General features: G+C 48.8%; 1 protein-coding gene across 14 annotated transcripts in view; it reads right to left on the minus strand.

The window, feature by feature from the left end:
* Ano1 (anoctamin 1) overlaps nt 1-16,177 on the minus strand; it is a 148,586-nt gene that overhangs the window by 132,060 nt on the left and 349 nt on the right.

The following is a 16,177-nucleotide window of genomic DNA, read 5'->3' on the forward strand; positions in this document are numbered from 1 at the left end:
AAGTGCTTTCACAGAAATGTAGATTGTTTTCCCTAGCAGGATGCGTGGATACTGGCTCCAAGTAAGGAGTTCAGAGTCACACTGGGGTCCCTCCCGAAGGAACTGCAGCCCAGAAGCCAGATGTCCCTTTGGGCTGCTCAAGGGAACTTTCCTCTTCCTTCCTTCCTTCCTCCCTTCCTTCCTTCCTTCCTTCCTCCCTTCCTTCCTTCTTCCCTCCCTCCCTCCCTCCCTCCCTCCCTCCCTCCCTCCCTTCCTCCCTCCCTTCCTTCCTTTTTTCCCTTTGAGACAGGGTTTCACTGTATAGACTGGGCTGGTCTTGAACTCACAGAGATCCACCTGCCTCTGCCTCCCAAGTCCGGGGACTAAAGGCCTGCTCCACCACCACCCAGCCAGAACTTTCTGTTTTGAAGTCTTCAGAGATGACATAAGTGCACACGATTGTCCAACTCGCTTGTAACACAGGCATGGAGAAAGCTACTGCTTTATTTATAGAAATCTCCTTTTGCTCTTCATCAAAAAAGAAACAAATATAACCCACCTCACACCAAAAATATGCAGGTCTACAGTGAGACCATGCTTGGCCAACTGTAGGCTTCAGATCATAGGAATTTCTCACAGACGTGTCCTGAAATGATCCAGACAGTGGACCAACAGCGCTTTCCTTTTCCATTGATGTTTTAACACACACTGTCTCCTCCCAGTTAAACAAGTAGAGAAAAGCTTTAAGTTCTAACAAATTAACAGATCCTGTGTGACCTTTGCCATGCTACTTAACCTCTCTGAACTAGGGTTTTCCCCTTTATGTAATGAGAAAAATAACATCTCATCGACATCTAACTCCTCACCTCACAGGTTTTGTGACAAAACAGACCTCTGAACACTCAAAAGATGTCCAATGACCAACGATCAATGACCAGCCGTCAATCTTCTTTTCAGACAGGGTACATTTGGCCGGGTCCAGCTTTTAACTCAGTACTTAGGTGAGGGTGAGCTGGAACTTCAGACCCTCCTGTCTCTACTTCCCAGGTATGGAGATTCAGATGTGCACCCCCATGTAGTGTATTGTTCTGGGGGTGCTTTTAGCATGCTAGGGAGGCACTCTACCAACTGAGCTGCATTCCTAGTCAACCGTGTAACACTTGCAGCACAAACAAACACTGGAGCAGTTGAGTCTGAAAAGTGGAGGGTAAAAGAAGCCCTCATAGAGTTCAAAGATGAATCACGAGATGACACCTGACAAGGAAGAGTTACAGACTGTCCACACCAAGATAAAACTTCCTGCAGGCTCCCCCGTCTCTGTGCACACGTACGTATATCTGGGTGTCTGCTCTATTCACTGCCCCGCAGTCAACAAGCCAGATGTTACATGAACATCACTGAGATGTGGTGACAGAGAAGCATCATCTATCCATCCTTCCACAGAGGCCTCCCACCGTTGGCTTAGGCCAGCTATATGATGAGCAATAGAGGCAGAGGGAAGGGCCCCAGAGTGGGTTCTGTGGTGGCTGAAGGTGGAAAGAACACCAGTCCATGGGCACCCACCACAGGCCGTGACTGCTGAGTGCTGATCAATCCCCCGCTGAACTCTTGGATAGGAGATACTAAGATCAAGAGGGGAAGAGAATAACCTTAAGTGGAAGGCTTGCAGGGTACCCAGGTGACTAGGTAGAATCAGAGAGCCAGGGACAGCCTCATACAATCCCTGTGTTGTTTGCAGAGTGGTTCACCTAGTCCTCCAATGACTGCCTACCAATGAGAAGCCCAAGAATTCAGTAATCATTGAGTTCGTGATACTGCAGGCTCAGCTGGTCTACAGAATACACTTAAACCCCAAAGAAACAGGCTCCAACGCCAGTGAAGGAAAGAATGTGCCAGAACAAGGGCAAGCAGACGAAAGTCTCCTTCTTCCATGTCTTTTATACAGGCTACCAGCAGAAGGTGTGGCCTAGATTAAAGGTGGGTCTTCCCACTTCAAATGATTTAATTAAGAAAAAAAAATCCCTCACAGTTGTACCCAATCACTTGGGCTTTATTTAATTCCAGATTTCGTCAAGTTGACAACCAATCTAATAGCCATCATACCGCCACCACTATTATCCATTCATTCATCCATTACCCACCATTTATCCATCATACATATATACATCATATGCTCATTCATCTATCTACCCCTTCATTCACCCAACCACCATTCATCTGTCATCTGCCAATCCATCCATCCCCCATTCACGCATTCATCCATCTATCCATGCATCCATTCATCCATCTATCCATCCATCAGTTAATCCACCCTTTCTTCCATCTATCCATTCACCCACCATGGACAGACTTCAGCATGGCCAGGTCTTGAGGAGAGATCAGGCAGAGTGAAGTATGTAGCAGAGTGAGGGTTCTTTATACAGGTTTCCCTGGGAAGTGATGGGGTTTCTTGTCATGTGACTAGTGAACAGCCCATGGTACCTGCCTGCAGTCAGGCCATCTCTACATCAGCTGGGAGGATGAGAAGGGTGAGAGTCTAGACAAACAAATCACTTTAGCTCAGCTCTGGAAACCAAATGACTGTAGTTTTGAGATCTATCATGGTTCAACCAAAAGGAGCAGTTTTACAAAATGGCCAGGCCCTGCAAACACTAAGTAAGTGCTTTATCAACTGAGCTACATCCCTAGCCCTAGGCATGCTTTTTAACGAGCTGACTCAACTTTGGGGTGATCCAGAGCTTGTAACCAATATTCTCTTTCAGGCTGGGGATTCTTCTCTACTCCCGGGGTCCCAAACACACAAACGATGCATCCTGCAGATGTTTCCAGAAACAAGATGTGGGGATTAGTGGCTGCTGGAGTTCATCTGGGTAGCCTCTGATGTCCTAGACAAGCAAACCCAGTTACCATTATGGAAGTCTTCTCATGGGAGGTCCTTTGTGATGCCACAGAGAGACCCTCTGGAGAATTGGTCTTGGCAAAGCAGGGTCTGAGACCTAGAACCTACTCAGAGTGAGACAGGCTACTCTGGGGCCCACTCACCCTTCTCTCCAGACTCAGGGTCTACAGTGGATAAGAGCAGATCCCCCTCCAATCTCACTATATCCCATTGTCACAAAAGCCAACTCAGGCAGTTCCATCCCAACATGGCCCCTGGGCTGTGTGCACAGAAAACCAAGCCCAGCATAGACAATTCATTCATCCCTCCAGCACCATCTGCTCAGGCCCACTTCTGAGCAAGTACCCATTCAGCCACAAACAAGCCCGCCTGGCACTTACACAATGAAGTAGAGACGTAATACAGCCAAGAAATCAAAACTCAGGATCCACTGGACGAGACCTGCATTGTGACTGCCCTGGGCAGTTCCCTGAGCAGACTCACTTCTGTCTTATGACCCAGAATGGTGGCTCTCCCTTCTTCTCTGCAGTGTCACTCATACTGAATCCAGACGGGACACAGTCCAGTGTGTGTGCGTGTGTGTGTGTGTGTGTGTGTGTGTGTGTGTGTGTGTGTGCGTGTGTGTGTGTGTGGTGTGTGCACATGTGTCTCCTTGTGGAGGCTGGAGCTTGATGTCTAGTGTCTCCTTCAATAGCTCTCCGCTTTAGTTTTTGAAACAAGGTCTCTCATCCAACCCGAAGCTCCACTAGACTACTATCCATTTCGGCCTGGGTATCCTACTATCTTCAATCTCCTCAGGGTGTACACCAAGCTCAGCTTTTTTTTTTTTTTTTTTTTTTTGGTTCTTTTTTTCGGAGCTGGGGACCGAACCCAGGGCCTTGAGCTTCCTAGGTAAACGCTCTTCCACTGAGCTAAATCCCCAGCCCCCAAGCTCAGCTTTTTATGTGGCTGCTGGGGATCCAAACATGGGTCCTCATGCTTGTATGGCAGGCACTATACCCGCTGAGCCATTTCTCCAGCTGCCAGCAAGGGACAAGGAGACCCTCAGGTGATAAACACAGAGATATGACATCAGACACAAACCCTTGTCTTGGTGTATCTGGACCTACTTTCATGAATATGAGGTTCTACATGAAGCATCATCATATCCCAGTGAGGAGAAGGAGCGTCTCCCGGGCACAGGCAATGTCCTTACTGTTGCTGTTGCTGTTGGTTACAAGGACACGAGGGTTTGTGTTAAATTGATCAAATTATATGTTTAACATTGGGGTGTGCCACTGTGTGGAAATGACAATGCACTGTCAAACCTCCAGCGTTGTAAAGGGGAGGGGCAGGTGCTGAGAGTGTGGCTACTGGGCACACCCAGCAGGACAAGTTCCGGAGACTTGGGGGCTGGTCTGTGGAGAGAGCTGAGCAATGGCCCTGGGGCTGCCAAAGGGCATCTGGTGCTGGGAACAACTGGGTGATTTTTCACTTCACAGCCCTAAGGCATGTGGGACCAGCAGCTCTGGCTTCAAGGGGCCCAAGTGAGCTCTGCCTGCCCTGCTGCCTTGGACCTACTCCCACTTCTCAGCCCCTCGACCACCTCTTCCTTCCTGGTATTATCATGAGCTGTTTTTCTTACACTCTCCTCAGGTAGGCAAGCTGACTCCTAGATTTATTAAGGGGTGGGAAGACACAGCAAGGTAGCATGAGGGGTAGTGCTACCTGCCTATAATTCCAGCAACTGGGAGGAGGAAGCAGGGGTATCTGGAGTTTGAGGCCAACCTGGACTACATAGTAAGTATGCCAGCCTGGGCTACACAAGACCCTGATTCAACAAACAATCAAATAAACAAGCAAGCAGCCGTCTTCCCCATAATGGCTCCACTAGTAAGGCACTTGCTGCCGAGCCTGATGACCTGAGTTCAATTCCTGGCACCCATGTGGTTGAAGGAGAGAACTGATTTCTGCAAGCTGTCCTTGGACTTCCATACATGCATATGTACACCCATAAAATAAATCAATAAGAAAGACAATTTTAATAACACTTCGTGTGTGTGTGTGTGTGTGTGTGTGTGTGTGTGTGTGTGGCTATGTGTCTTCAGGAGCCTGTGGGAAACAGAAGAGGGCATCAGATTCACTGAAACTGGACTTACGGTCGTGATCCACTGTATGGGTTCTGGGAATGAACGCAGTTTCTCTGCAAGAGCAGCAAGCACTTTTCACCACTAAGCCATAAGGCCTCAGACCATGTAATTTTAAAGTCTAGGCATGGGTGTGCAATGTGATCCAGCCTGGGCTCTACTCCGGGGACACTGCCCTGTTCTCCGGGCTATGCTGACACAGGTTTCACTAAAATGCCTACCTTCCAAAGTACCAGTCATAAAGCGCAACTGTATTGCATGTGCTTGACTCCCACCCCAGGGAGTAGCTGTTTCAGAATGTCTGGGGGGGAACTCACTGTCCCACTGAGTTCTCAGGGCCCTGGGCTCTTCAGCAGGTGTCAATGTCTCACCTGCCATAGCCATGGCCGATGTGTTCTGTGCACTTCCACCAAGGACCAACATGTGGCCTCTGGCTACTGAGCTGTGTGTCTCTTCAAAGGTGGGAGCTGGCCAGGGCTATTTTAAAGACTGATCTCCAGGTCTTCCTTGGGGGTACTTAAGAACGGCCACTCATGTACTCTAGACAATTTCCATTTGGAGTAAAGGAGAGAGGGGAGAAACAGGGACAGGGTGGGGGGAGGGAGGGAGGAAGGGGAGGAAAAAGGAAAGAGAAAGAGACAGAGAGCACGAACTGGATTCAGAGCCAACACTTTAAACTCTAGTCTCATCTCTGTCACCAAACTACTGACCCTGGGAATGCTTTCTGGTGGATTCTAAGCAAGAATGCTGCCACTGAGTCATACTGCAGTTGTTCAAATAGGGCTACTCATTTTGGGATCTCTGTAGAAGTTCCAGAACAGTCTCTGGCTCTCTTGGGGTAGAGATGTGCCTATTCCAATAAATACTGCTAAAACCAATGACATGTTTAACTATTTCTCTTTTTGAGACAGGAGTTGGGAAGCCTCCACGGGAATTTGGGATATCTCCTGAGGTCAAGTAGAGCTCTGGGGAGCTTTGCCTGAGGGAAAGTCTGAAGTAGATTTTCTTTTTTTCTGAGACAGGGCTTATCTTTGTAGTCCTGGCTGTCCAGGAACTTGCTCTGTAGACCAGGCTGGACTTGAACCCACAGAAATCCACCTGCCTCTGCCTCTTGAGCTCTGGGATTAAATGGATGCACCACCACTGCCTGACTTGATTTTATTCTTAATCAAATATTCTTTAATTTATATACCCAATGAACTGCACAAGGGGTGTGGCTGTGAAAACTTAGCTTCTAAGTTGATGGTTCTGACCTAAGACTTTCTACAGGGGCTACAGTGTACGTCAGTGGTACAGTCCCTAACTATATTCCCACGGTGAGGGGCTTCGGGAGTGGCAGAGCACCTACCTAGGTCCTACAATGAAAGACTGGCTCAGTAGTAGAGCCTCTAGCTAGAATCCCCCAGTGAGAGTCTTCGAAATGATTCAGCAGCAGAGTGCCTATCCTTGCCACAGAGATTGGGACAGGGGGATCTGAAAATTTCCACTATGTAAACCGACAAAGTAACAAAATATAGACAAAGTCTTTGCAATGAAACCCGGTGACAGTCACATGACCATGGTCAACACTGACTGAAATGAACCATGCTGACAGCATGTGTCCTTAGCTTGATGACATGAGATGGCACTTTATTTCTGTTCCTTCCTCTCCCAAACCTACAGTCTCAGGCCAATCATGTGGAGAAGGTCCGGCTGATGGATTGTCTATTCATATCTGACCAGCGGCCATTCACAGATGCCTGAGACGACATCACAGCAACAGAACTCCAAGGAATCAGGCTGAGTAAATGTGCCCTGGGCCTCTGGGAAATAACGGGAGTAAAGAGGCCAGAAGGAATGTCTATGAGAAAATGCATCTCCACACCCTCCAGTCTCCTGAAACAATCAGGTATCAGTGTTGACAATGGGCTGCACTGGTGTGAGATGCTGACCTGGGTGTGGGGGCGTGAGCAGTTCCTGGATTGCCTTTGCAGTAATTCCACAAATCTAGAGTCACTGGGGAGGAAAAGGACAGAACAGAAAACAAACAGGAGGACCCACAGGCACGGAAGCAATCTGAGGGGTGTTGTCACGCATAGCTACAAACCAGTTGTGATGTGTGTTTTCTCATTTGTATTTGACACAGGAGCTGGTGCAAAATTTTGCCCTAGGCATGAATGAGACCGTTCTATCTGCATGTGTCTAGATCTATTAAGGTCATATATTACACTCAATTTCTCCATTCATCTCCACATTCACTTACCTGCCTCTCCATCTACCCATCTACCCAGCTGCTCATCCATTTAACCTATCTATCCACACATCTATCCATTCATCCATGCACCCACCATCTGCTTACCTATCCATCCTTCCATCCACCATCTGCTTATCCATCCATCCATCCATCCGTCTGTCCCTCCATCATCCATCCATCCATACATCCATCCCTCCATCCATCAAATTATTTTGACCTATTATCTACCCATTTATCCATTTATGCACTCATCCATTTCATCCACTAATCAATCTCTCCATCACTCTACCCCCTCCATCTATCCATCCACCCACTCATTCATTCATCCATCCATTTATCTACCCGGCTATTTATCTATTCATTCACCCATCTCCTCACTCACTCCATATCCTTATCTCCCATACTCCCACTCACTCATCTGTCTACTCATTCACCTTTACAGCTACCTATCTACCCATCTATTCATCCATTCTCTCAACTTTCCATCTATCTATGCATTACTCTGTCTGCCCAGTCCTCTCACCCACACATCAGAGGGGAAAGTGCACACCTTTCAATAATAGACCAATATCCAAATTGAAAATGTGTCACTAAATGCCACTTTCTGACCATTTATCACCAAAACAAAACCAAAACAAAACAGTGACTTAGTTCCTAAGGAGGTCTTCTGAGATGTACAGCTCTGTGCAAGGCTTCCTGAGCCCCCTGGACAATGACTCTTAGGGATTCCTCCAGCCTTAGCATAAAAGGTTAAAAGCTCACCCCATCCTTTGGAACATATCCGTGTTGGGGGCAACTGTGTGGGTGCAGTGCTCTCAAGAATGACATAGAGCAGCAATGTCTGTGCTTATGGAGAGGAGACTGACGCTGAAGACAGTGGCCATTCTGCATCAAAGAGAGCCTGAGAGGGGATGGACCACAGAGCAGAACGAGGGGCTCCTAGTAATGGTGGGGAGGGGAACAGATACAGAGATTGTGGGGAGGGCCAGGCTATGGCAGTGGCCAGGGCAGGCTGAATGCAGAGGAGAGGAGCTGAGGGAAAGCGGTGAAGGAAGACAGGAGTGCTCTCCTGAAGGACAGGACCAGAGGAGGTCCAGGGACCCATGAAAAGGCCATGGGTGGAGCCATCTTGCCTTTGTTTGACATCTTCCCTCCTGTCACTTCAGCAGTGACAGGCTAGGGCGGAAGGGGTCAAGCAATAGCTGGCATTGACATGATCTGGCAGACAGAGCTGAAGGATGAATGGAAGGGAACCTGGCTGAAAGTTGGGGCATGAACCATGGAAAGAGAACACAGACAGCCACCCTGTCATGAGCTGCCTTAGGAAGAGTCTGGAGATCCCTGTGCTGCAGGGAAGGGGTCCTCTGGGCTCAGGCTCGAGTCATTGCACTGAGTCTGCAAGGAGGAGCCAGACAGCATGGGCCCTGTCCCGTACCTGCCCCCAAACCTGCTTCTTCATATCCTAGAAGCAACATGATAATGGTGACCTCTGTCATCTGTTCTCTGATGGCTACGCCAATAGTGGATAAACATCTCCATTTTCCTCAGAGACTTCTGCACTGAACTAGTTTTAAAATCACTAGGAACCACAGGGGATGTACGTGCAGAATCTGTTCCTGACTGTGAAAAGGGAAAGGATTAAAGTCAGGTGTGGAGGCTGTGTCTGCACACTATGCCCAGAGCCTAGCAGAGTGTGCTGCAGATAGGGGCACAGCTGCTGGTCTGGTGGGGTGGGATCCCGGTGTGTGGGGGCTCTGTGGCTTGGGCTGTATGAGGGAAACCCTGAGCCCAGTGAAGCCATAGAGAAAGGCTCAAAGAGAGTGCAAGTCCCCCCATGAGCTGATATAGGAAGAAAGGAAACACTGGTGAGCCAGCTCCTGGGCACACACACCCACCCCAGCCCACCCACTAACAAACACACAAAACTAGTAATTTGTCTGCCTAATAGCCACGTGACCACAGTCAAATGGATCTTTGAAGGTCGGAAAGGCGTTTAGCAATTCATTACACAGCATGAAAACTGTCACGTGTGCCTGGCACCAAAGGCCAAGGCCTGACGGAGGCGGAGTGGTGAACAATGCTGGGTGTTGGACTCAGGAGAGATAGGAGGCCATGGTGAACCCTGCCTTCTGGGTGTGGCTCCCTGCAGCAGCCAGATAATCACAGAAAACTTTCCTTTCCCCAATAGCAGGTTATCCCAAGTCTGGGGCCCAACCTGAATTCCAGACTTCCCTCACCCCTGGCCTCACCTCTCTGCATCCAAACCTCCATGAATCAGGCAAGGCAGGGATCCCCAGAGCGTCTATAGACAACTGTTAGTTGTGTGGATTGGAATACATTCCTTGCTCTCTGGGAGCCAGCAGTGAGACCCCGACTGAAAACAAACCCATGACTGTCAAATGGCTTCTAAGCTTAAGAACTTGACAATTGAGTGCTGAAGGGGTCTAAGATGAGAAAGGACTTGCGAGGAAGAGCGGGCAAAATGCACCACTGTCAGCACCACCTGTTCCTCCACCTGTCCATCCGTCAGTCATCCAGCATCCACTCACCCATCATTCAGTCATCATTTATCCATCTGTAACTCATCCGTCCACTCACACATTTCCCATCCAGCCTTTTAATTTTACTACCCAATCATCCCTCATCTATCTACCCATCTATCCATCCATCCATCCACCCATCCATCCATTCATCCATCCATCTACCCATCCATCTATCCATCCATCCATCTATCCATCTATCCACCCATCTATCCATCCATCTACCCATCCATCTATCCATCCATCCATCTATCCATCTATCCACCCATCTATCCATCCATCTACCCATCCATCTATCCATCCATCCATCTATCCATCTATCCACCCATCTATCCATCCATCTACCCATCCATCTATCCATCCATCCATCTATCCATCTATCTACCCATCTATCCATCCATCTACCCATCCATCTATCCATCCATCTATCCATCCATCCATCTATCCATCCATCCATCTATCCACCTATCTACCCATCTATCCATCCATCTACCCATCCATCTATCCATCCATCCATCTATCCATCTATCCACCCATCTATCCATCCATCTACCCATCCATCTATCCATCCATCCATCTATCCATCTATCCACCCATCTATCCATCCATCTACCCATCCATCTATCCATCCATCCATCTATCCATCTATCCACCCATCTATCCATCCATCTACCCATCCATCCATCCATCCACTCATCCACCCACCCATCCATCTACCCACCCATCCATTCATACAACCACACCCATCCATCCATCCATCCATCCATCCATCCATCCATCCATCCAATCACTTAACCTCCCTTCCATCATCTACTTTCTCACTCCCCATCCACCCATCTATTCTCTCACTACTCATCCATCATTTATCCACATACCCACTATCCATCTATACACATTTACCACTAACCAACCATCCATCATCCATCTATACGTACATTATCCAGCCAGTGAGCCAGTTGGTCATTTACCTACCCACTATTCATCCATCTGTCTATCTCTCCATCAATCTATCTCTCTGACTTTCAATGGACACTGCCATGACCAGGTTCTGTGCTAGCACTAGAAAAAATGAGTGACATGCCGGTCTAGACTCTAGCAGTTCAAGTCCAGCCAGAGAGGTCAATATAGTAGGAAGAAATAACTGAGGGCCAGTTTGCTACATGATCTAAAGGGGATAGAAGTTGACTCTCACCACCACCCCACCACCCCATGTAGTAGCTGTGGATGAGGGGAACCTGACTGCTGGGTAGACTCAGCCTTGGTGTGATATAAACCATGGAGTAAACACGGAGAGCAGAACTATGATACCCCACACCCTGCTCCTGACAGAGTAGCTAGCCCATACCCTCCTCCTGACAGGGATACTATCCCATGCCCTACTACTGAGAAGGTGGCTACCCTATGCTCCACATGTCTGTTTGATGATAATGGAATTTTGTATCCATCTGCAGAGCTGGAAGACAGTTTTCTCTACTTCACTATAGTATAGTAGGGAAACCTGCCACGTCCACAGGGCATCAGCTTCTGCCCATATCTGGTAGTCTCCTGGAGATTGGGGGAATAAGGCTTTGCAGGGGTGCTGTCTGCACCAGCCTTCTCACAGCTGCAGAAGGCAGAGCGCGGGCTGCTGTCAAGCAGGCCAGACACTTCCCCACTGTCTCTGGTGTCCCGGGAGGTGTCCACAGAGCACCTAGACACCCAGGCTAATAGACTACACATGCTCATCAGAAGCTGAGGGTCAGCTTTGGTGACTGTTGTCGTTGGTAGTATGTTCAAAAGCAAACCCCCAAAGGGTGGCGCCTCTGACAGACAGTGCCTTGATGACTAGATAGTCACACAGGAAAGATGATACTGAGCCCTTTCCATACCCCATATATAAACATTAACTCAACCTGGATCAATGATCTAAATATAAGACAAAACCCACAAAACTCTCATGGCTGAGATGAATCTTGGTGACCTTGTAATCGACGGTGGGTTTTTAGAGCTGATGCCAACAATATCAGTGGGGGGAAAGCGGGGGGGGGAGACGAGAGAGAGAGAGAGAGAGAGAGAGAGAGAGAGAGAGAGAGAGAGAGAGAGAGAGAGGAGAGAGAGAGAGAGGTTGAACTGAACACCATGAAAATTGATTTCTGTGTATCACAGGGTACTACGGAGAAGGGGAAGGCATAATCTGTAAATATTTGCAAACCACACAATTGATAAGGGTTGATATCCCGACTCTAGAAAGATCCACAGCTAGAAGAACAAGAAGAAGACAGAACATTTAGAAGTAAGCCTGTTCTCACTGTCTTTTGGGAGACCTTCTTCCACAGAAGGCTGATGGGTGACAGTTAGCCTGATGATGCTCAGGGGAACCAGCCACTAGGCAAACTCAAAACAAGACCACACCACAGCCTTCAGGATTGCTGTGCGGTATAAGAATAAAATAAAATCAAACAAAAGCAAGCCAGGAGAGGTGGCATGGGCCTGTAATCTGGAACTTAGGAGGTAGAGACAAGAGAATCAGGAGTCCATGGTCCTCTTTGGCTGCATAAGAAGTGTGAGGCTAGCCTGGGGTACAGGAGTTTTCATCTAAGGAAAAAAAAACTTATAAGCCAGGTCAGTGGTGGTACAGCCCTTTAATCCCAGCACTTGAGAGGCAGAGGCACGGTCATCTCTGTGAATTTAAGGCCAGCCTGGTCTGCAGAGTGAATTCCTAGAGAGCCAGGTCTACACGGTGAGACCCTGTCTCAAACAAATAAAACTATATAAATGCCAGATGTTGTTAGAGATGAGCCCCTAACAGAAACAGGAAATGAGGAAATGGCTGTGGAAAACAAATTAGGGCCAGTGAGATGGCTCAGTAAGTAAAGACTTTTGCCACACAAGCCTGGCGACCTGGGTTCGAGCCCTAGATCCTACACATTAAGATAGGAAGAGAAAATTAACCCCACAAAATTGGCCTCTGTCTTTCGCACATGTGCGGCAGTATGCATCCCCACACACATCACGCACACCCTCTACAATAACAGTAATAATGAAGTTTTAAAGACTTATGCTATTATCTTTAGCTACATTCCTGTGTGTCCATGTGGGATGTGTGCCTATGGGTGCAGATGCCTGAGGAGGTGAGAAGCATCAGATCCTTCTGAAGCTGGAGATAAGGTGGTTGATAATCACCTGATGTGGGTGCTGAAAGCTGAACTTGGGTCCTTTGCATGAGCAACCCTTACTCTTAACCGTTGAGCCATCTCTCGGCACGGTAATAGTAATTCTTTAAAGTTAAAGATGGCAAAGCTATCAGATCCAGCGATTTCACGTAGGTAGCTATACTAAAGAACTGAGGGCAGGCTCTTGGGTAGAGTCCTCTAGAGTTCTCTTTTACAGCATTATTGCAAACAGCTCCAAAGTGAAAATACACCAGGTATCTACTCCCTGGGCCATTGGCTTAGTGTGGTGGTTACGTAGAACATTTGGTACGTTGGAGAATCACTCTGCCATCAACACAAAGGCATTCTGAGAGCAGGCTACACAGACAATCCACACAATGATGGATGCCATTGTTATTGATGCAATGTGGAACTCTAGACAGGTTCATAGACCTGGTGGGAGAATCATTCTTCCCTGGGCCTGGGGAAGAAAACACATTCTATGTCTGACAAACAGTACTGGAGTGAGAGAGACAGGTGGTGGTGGTTACTTGACATAGCATGACAGTTTGAATATATTTGACCCAGGGAGTGGCGCTACTGGGAGGTGTGGCCTTGCTGAAGTAGGTGTGGCCTTGTTGGAGGAAGTGTGTCACTGTGGGGGTGGGCTTGGAGACCCTCCTCCTTGCTGCCTTAGGTTGCTGAGTCTTTTTTGCTGGTCACCTTCAAAATAAGATGCAGAACTCTCAGCTCCTTCCCCAGCACCATGTCTGTCTGTGCGCTGCCTTGTTCCTGCCATGATGAGAATGGACTGAACTTCTCAGACTGTAAGCCAGCCCCAATTAAACGTTTGCTTTCATAAGAGTTGCCTTGACCATGGTGTCTCTTCACAGCAGTGGAAACCCTGACTGAGACACATGGTGAGGTTTGTTGGCAGCAAGCGAACTCTTAATAACAGTGAAAAACTTTATAGATTGTGTCTCGATTTGTCAAAAATAAGACAAAGGATTTGCCCCACTCTACCTCTGTCCCATCAAAGCTCAGTCCTTATAACCCTCGATCTGCAGCTGCCTATCCCTGAATCTAGTGGATCTAGATCCACTACAGACACACACACACTCACACACATGCATGCACATACACATGCACGCACACACTCAAACACACTCACACACATGCATGTACATATACACACTCACAAGCACACACACACACACACACACACACACACACACACACACCTGTGCCCATGTCTCAGGCTCTGCTCTCAGGGTGCACCTGCCCACTACCCTGTGTCCACCCCCATCAGCATCTCGAACATCTGCACAGCCTAGTGAAACACTGCAGAGCCTCTGCTAACTCCACGACTCCAGCCTTCTGGCTGATCTTCTCCCTGATATACACCCAGCTTCACTGGTCCCCTGGGACATCTGTATCCCCCGTCCCATCCTTTCTGTCTTTATCGGGTCCTCAAACCCAGGAGCCCCTACTTCAGTTATGTCCCACAGTCCCCCGCATAGCTTCCGTCCTCCCTCAGAAGGATGGGAGTGAGATGGCCAGGAGGACAGACCTCACTCACACTGGGAACAGAGCTGGGAACAAGAGGCAGGTGACAGGCTCGAGCCCACCCTCACAATACTCTCGGCTTTGAGGATAAGTTACACAGTAGGTATGGCAGCAAAGCAGAAGTTCAGAGTTGAGGCCAGCTCAGGAATCTCCATTCCTGCTCACCCTGCCCTCCACAATGCACTACACCAGGTTGTCCCCTCAGAGGCTCAAACTGCGACGGAACAACCTTGATCGATCACTGGGCTTCTGCCTGTCCAGCAGTTCTAGCCTCACTTGCAGTCTGTACCAGCAAATGTTATCAGCTACAGCTCTCTGATTCTATCCCAAGTGGTTCCCACTCTCATGCATGTCCAGTATTTCTGCCGGTGGGGTGGGACCATGCACCCATGTAAACCCAGACATTACAGCTGCTCCACCAGTCCTAGGATCTTGCTCCTGGCTCTGGTGATGCCCAGGGTGGCAGAGAGACAAGAGCCTGCTCAACAGGCCAGAAAAAAGGTTGGGATGAAGAGGGGTGGGCTGGAGGGATCCTCTTTACAACAGGGTGGTCATCCTGCCCCCACGCCTACCCACAACCTGTTCTATCCAACCCATTGCAGAAGAAAACCCAGATGCCCACACCTGAGACTCACCTGGCCTAAGTCCAGGAAGCAAGCAGAGCCCAGGCCTCCCAGTTACAATGATTGGCAGGCATGGGTCAGGACAAGGCTCTCTTGTCAGGTCTTGACTGCATGGCTCTAGACTCTGCCTGAGATGAAGTCAGGGGAACCTCACAACAGACACACCCAGGTGGTGCCACCCTGTCTTCTGTGAGGCCTCAGTTTCCCAGTCTGTGGAGTGGGAAAGACTATGTCCCACTGCCTATAGTTGTCAGAGGATTAATACCCACAACCCTGCTTCCAGTGCCCAGAACCCAGGAGATGCTCACCCAGAACCAGCCCATAGCTGGCATTTTTGGTTGACTGCAAAAAAGGACAGAAATATGAGCTGAGGGGCGGGGGACAGAGTGGTCTGGCCTCCTGGCACCAGCCTTGGCAGAAGCCCTGGCTCTTGCCCTGGTATTGGTATGCCCCTCCACCTTAATCTGATGCTAAAAAGCCACATTGGGCCGTTTCAAACAGAGCACGTGAAGATAAGTTGCTTCGTGGGAGTCTAAGTGAAGACAGAGGGAGGGATGCTACGAAGTAACTTGAGAAAGCACCCTCCCCAGGGCTCAGCCCGAGCAAACTCAAACTGTGTGATCAAGTGCACATCCTCTTGCCACCCCACTCCGGGTCTATTTAATAACCTCTGAACTGAGATGATAATGTGCAGGAAACGTTTCCTGGGTCATTTATTTGAAAATTATTCCTATAAAAATACCCAAGGTGATGACTTACTGGCCAGGACTCCCCCTCCCCTCCTGGCTTCCCGGCCTCATCTGTCTTCCCTGCCCTGCCAGCAGTTTCCGTTATGATTTCGAGTCATCGGAGTTCCTTTACTTCCCAAATAAATCGCAACAGCGCGGAAATATTAAGGGTATTAATAGCGCCTGTAAAAACATCCGAAGGCTCACATCTGCCAGGAGCAGTACATGCAGCAAGCTGGGGATACCTCCGAGGGAGTCCGAAGCCCTTGGCCTAGGTTCCTCCTGGGGACAGTCAAGGTCCCTCTTGGGGGTCTAACAGGGTCCCTCCAGTATACGTGCAGACTCCCTCTAG

Source organism: Rattus norvegicus, chromosome 1, assembly GCF_021556685.1.
Source record: "Rattus norvegicus strain SHRSP/BbbUtx chromosome 1, alternate assembly SHRSP_T2T, whole genome shotgun sequence".
Taxonomy (NCBI): Eukaryota; Metazoa; Chordata; class Mammalia; order Rodentia; family Muridae; genus Rattus; species Rattus norvegicus.